This window comes from Anas acuta, chromosome W (assembly GCF_963932015.1).
Source record: "Anas acuta chromosome W, bAnaAcu1.1, whole genome shotgun sequence".
In the NCBI taxonomy this organism is placed as follows: domain Eukaryota; kingdom Metazoa; phylum Chordata; class Aves; order Anseriformes; family Anatidae; genus Anas; species Anas acuta.
In genome coordinates this window covers 17,666,998-17,672,415 of record NC_089016.1, presented here as the reverse complement: position 1 = coordinate 17,672,415, position 5,418 = coordinate 17,666,998, and the positions used below count along the sequence as shown (strand labels likewise).

Sequence of the window (5,418 nt, the reverse complement as noted above, 5' to 3'; positions counted from 1 at the left end):
TCTGTAATATATAAAGTAATTTATTGTACGTACAGATTTTGCTTAAGAATCCAGAAGCTGCCCCATGTTAGATAAGGGCCCCGCCGCTGGCTAGAACCAGGCTAATAAGCAATATCTTTTGTGCCTCTGTGAGAGCATATTTAAAACAGGGAAAAAAATAATCTGCGGGGGAACAGCAGCTGGGAGATAGAGAGGAGTGAGGAACAGCCTTGCAGGCTCCAAGTTCAGTGAAGAAGGAGGGGGAGAAGGTGCTCCAGGCTCTGGAGCAGAAGTCCCCTGCGGCATGTGGTGAGGACCATGGTGAAGCAGGATGTCCCCCTGCAGCCCATGGAGTACCATGGTGGAGCAGGATTCCATGCTGCAGCCCATGGAGGAGATCATGGTGGAGCAGGTGGACCTGCCCTGAAGGAGGTTGCGGCCTGTGGAGGACCCCCGCCAGAGCAGATTCCAGGACAGACTTGTAGCCCGTGGAGAGGAGCCCACACAGGAGCAGGTGACCTGTCAGGAGCTGCTGCCCGTGGGGGACCCAGGTTGGAGCAGTATGCTCCTGATGGATGGACCCCATGGTATGGACCCATATCTGGAGCAGTTCTTGAAGAGCTGCTGCCTGTTGGAAGCCCACACAGGATTAGTTTAGGAAGGACTGCATCCCGTGGGAGGAACCCCACATTGGAGCAGGGGACAAGAGTGACCGAGGAGTGGCAGAGACGAAGCGCTACAGACTGACTGCAACCCCCATTCCCCTGCACCACTCGGGGGGAGGAGGTGGAAGTGGGCAGATGGGGGAAGGCATTTTTGGTTTCATTCCTTTGTTTCTCACTTCTCTAGCTTGTTAGTAATAGGCAATAAATCTTACTGTCTCCCTACTCTGAGTCTGTTTTGCCCGTCACAATAATTGTTGAGTGATCTCCCTGTCCTTATCTCAACCCTTGAGCCCTTTTCATCGTATTTTCTCTCCCTTCCCCTTTGAGGAGGGGGGGGTGAGAGAGTGGCCGTGGTGGAACTCGGCTGCCCACCCGAGTAAAACCACCACACCTACTTATTGCTTTATAGAAGTGAATCAGCCTTCAAAATAATTTGTCTACAACTTCCGTAAAAATAAATGCCCCACTAGAAAAGATGCTTTTTAGCGCTGCAACACAAACTTACCCCCTTTTCAACAAGCAGATAGCCCAAAATGGAGAATTAATCTTGTATATGACCTTACTACACGAAAAGCTTGAGTAAGGAGATAGCAAGTCTTTAGAGCACTGACTCAGGAACAAGATCTTCTTACATTAGAGAACTCTGGTAAAAGTCATGATACTCAGCTCTAAGTCCTCCCTGCTGCATGGACAATAGCTTGCTTTGGAAGCAAGCAAAGAGAAGTTTCAGTGTAAATTAGCATCAGCTTCTGTTCATCTTATCAAATCACATCATGTAAGCTGGATCAGAAAGCCAGCTGCTTTAGTTCAACCACCAAGGCAGCTAGTGTAGACAAAGATATTTGTTGAAGAAGGGGAGGTTCCTTGAAGCATCAGTAGGAAATCAGAGAAGAGGTGAAAGCAACTCTGAAGACAAGGCAATAGATTTAAGCTCAAATTGACTCTAAAACTGAAGGCAATGAAAAGCTTAGTAATAAAAAGGCAAGAGTAGAAACATATGAGGTTCAAAGTTAGTACAGATTGTTTCTGAGCACAAAAGAGGAAGTCACCAAGAAAGAGAGCGGAGCAGAGCGAGAAGACCAGGTGACAAAAGGTTTGAGAGGAAAAAAATAAAAAGTAGAAACAGCAAACAGCTTGGAGAGGTAGTGGGGGAAAAATCCTACTAATCAGCATTTCTTTCCCTATCCTTTCCACTTTCTTAAAAGCCAGCTTTTCTTCTGTTTCTACAGAAGCTTCTCCTCCTCCTGAGTCAGAAGGCATTTCTTATCTTCAGCTTTTCACAGGCTTTGTGTTGCTGCTTTGTAGGAAGGAGAAAAAATAAAAAAAAAAAATGCAATGGGAGCAAACTCTAGCTCTTGTCCTGTCTTGTCTTGTCTTGAGATGAACATGGGCAGTAGTTCTCACCATGTTTATTCCCCATCCAAAGATCCTCCCCTCCTATGCAAGACTACCTGAAGTCATGCTTTTATATTTGACACTTATAAAGCACTTGGCAGCACCTAATTCCCTGAGTAATTAAACTGTTGTATAAATTAAGCATAACCACAGAATAAAGGAGTTATTTTCAAAAAATGTTTACTTCTCTGAACCTGGAAACCCCTTTCCATTTAGAAAGATAGATGGACACAATACAGGGAAACTAGGATGCAAACAGGCTTTTGACTACCTGAAGTGCCTGAAGCTCAGTTTAGATAGAACTCACACTTTAATGGAAAACAGAAAAGTTCCATTTCCCAAACTGGTGAAGACCTTAGGAAAAATACTCATAAGTTACTCAATAAATGAAAAAAACCTTCAGGTACTGCATGCATGTGATACACATCTACCACTTGGAGCTCATAGCTTGAAAGGGTGCTTTATTTTGTTTCAGTACAGATTCAGTCCAGTTCACAGAAAACACGGTTAATACATATATTTACTTTGTAGGAGAAATGGGCATGAACACATGAGCACTCGGTCACCAGTCTTTTATAGCCAATTTATGCAACTTTCACCTCAAAAGCATCATGCATGGCACAGAGTTTTCACTAACACCTCATATAGGAGCACTGTAAAGTCATCTCTAGAAACACAGGAAGATGTATATCTCAAGGACTGTAAAATTAAATGCGTCTATGCCATTTGTGGATTTATCCTTCAAAATCCTGTTTTTGAGATTAACTTGGAAGTTTGTTTTAGAAGAATGAGTCCCTGAATAATACTTATTCTCCCCTGAGGTTCAGGTTCTTCAGGCTATAGATAATAATCTTTACTTCAAACAGCCAGAGATGGACTCACAGCAGCCAAAACTGTCTTAAAATCTGAATCTGTTAGCTGCAGCAGCAGCTAATATGAATAAGGCTACATGAATCTCAGCAGAACAGTTTCCCATGTTTAACCACTGTCACAGGAAGAATGGCTGAAGTCATGACATACACCAATATCGTTAGATCATGCTCTCTTTATTACCCGAATAGCCTTATAGCAATTTAGCAGGGGCGTACAGCGTCTAACACAAGATTATTGGTCGAAAGCACTCAGACAAACAACTGCAAGAAAACAACCTCACCTGCAAGAAAACAACCCCCTTGTGGTTAGCAGTCATGTAGATCTTATCCTTGAAGGAAGTGCCAGCTGCTTGCAACAATATTTTTAATTCCTCAATCGGGCAATAGAAGAACATTGTTATGTCAGCTCCTCGTAGTTTTCCTGGTAGCTTGGTTTGCTCAGCTGCAGCAAGTCATGGCCTCCTTGCTGTTTCAAAAATTCCTCAACAATTCCCCCTTTTTCTTTTTGAGCAATCCAAGTCTGATGTAACAGTCTTGCAAGTAATCCTTTAACCACATTTATTACAATACAACATGCAATGATGATTAACACCACAACAAACAGAAACCTTAATCCCTCTTTGATTAATCCCAGTAACCATCTAGGCATCGTCCCAAACAAATCAGTGAGCCATTGATCGAAAGGACTAATATCGTGTTGAATCTTTCCCATGTGTTCCTTCAGGAAAGTAATGGATTTGTGAATTGACTCATTATGATCAAAAAGGTTCATACAGTACATTCCCTCAGTCCTCACACCCATGTCCTTGAGCCAAAAGCAAAAAGTCAATAGCAGCTCAATCCTGTAAAAGCGCATGTTGCAGACTATTTTGATCTAGTAACATCTCCTCAAGTATTTCTGTCATGTCATTGGCTTGCTTCTCGGCCCAGCATGCCAATTTTTCTAAATTATTAAGTGCGGCCACAGCTGCTGCTCCTGGCATGAAAAGTGATAATGATTCTAGATGCAACACCAAGCAACTCTACATTATCATTGCAATCTGGTGTGAGCAATGCCCGTTTATTTCTAGTGATCTTACGCAACTGCGACAAGCTAGGAGCAAATATAGTAAGATTAACTAAGTAACATGGACCTCCAATAGCATTTGCAGGGATACCTTGCCAGGCCCTATCCCCGCAAATCAGAAAAACATCAGGAGATAGTGCCATAGCTGTACGATTATTCCAAAATCTCTTGTTATTACCCCTTATCTCCACGCCATAGTCCCCCAAAACCTGCCTAGCAGTGTCATTGTAACCACAGGTGTTATTTCTATTTCTGTACCCATATGGCCCTTTCCAAGTCACATTTGTCCACCCTGTTGGATTGTGGTTTTTGAAAGGATTTAATCTTTGCTGTAAATTTCCAAACACAAAACATGTTTGAGTTCAATTCTGTGATGTGTTCCCGATCCTCTGAGACCCAAGTAACTGTAACTCTTTTGGATCCCAGGGCAACGAGACATTAAGTGAATTTATCAGTTTCACTGAACATGCAGCTATAGATGAGGCATTGCAGCAATCGTTGGTAGCATACTGGCCAAGCTCAGAGGGGTCATACACAGGTATACCTATGAGGCAAGTCCTGAACGGATCCGTGGATGATGCCATGGACAGACAAAATTCTGATATACCAGTCTGATTAGCCCATGTCACCCACAGATTTCGTTGTGGCTCGATCTTGGTCACAAGCACAAGCCCTGCTGGCAGTATTAGAATCACCATCAGCAATTTCTTTTAATTTCATTAATTGTTCCTTTAGAACCTGATGTGATCGCTTGACAATCACCTGGCCCGTGGGAGAATATGGAATACCTGTGATATGCTCTACTCCCCACATTTTCATAAATTTTCTAACTTTTTTGCTAACATATGCTGGACCATTGTCCGTTTTGATTTGCTGCGGCACTCCCATAATGGCAAAACACACTGTCAGATGTCTACACACATGGAGTGCTTTTTCTCCCCCCTGAGCAGTTGCCCACATGAATCCTGAAAAGGTATCAATACTCACATGCACATACCTTTTAGTACCAAATTCCAGTACATGCGTTACATCCATTTGCCATACCTCAAGTGCTTTAATACCCCGTGGATTAACACCCAAACCTAACCCTAGTCCATGGTGACTACAAGAAGGGCACACTCTTACTATTCCTTTCGCCTCTGTCCAGGTAAGCCCAAACAGCCTCTGAAGACCCTTTGCATTCTGATGGAACGTTTTGTGCAACACTCGCGCACGTGCAAAATCACTCTCAGGCCCCTCTGTGACCATACTCACCAACTTATCTGCTAGTGCATTACTTTCTGCTAACCCAATCGAGAACTGATGACTACGGATACGGATAACACAGTAGGGTGCAGTTCTCCCCTGAATGGCATCTTGCAGTTGCAGAAATAATGACAGCAACCTGTCCCTCTTAGTTTGCCGTATCAAGGCATCCTCTATTTGGTTTACCACATTGACT

The 5,418-nt window shown here is 43.3% G+C and overlaps 1 protein-coding gene across 1 annotated transcript in view; it reads right to left on the bottom strand.

The window, feature by feature from the left end:
• Positions 1–5,418, bottom strand: part of LOC137847036 (non-lysosomal glucosylceramidase-like) — a 393,739-nt gene that overhangs the window by 235,473 nt on the left and 152,848 nt on the right. The gene's annotated exons all lie outside the window — the stretch shown is intronic.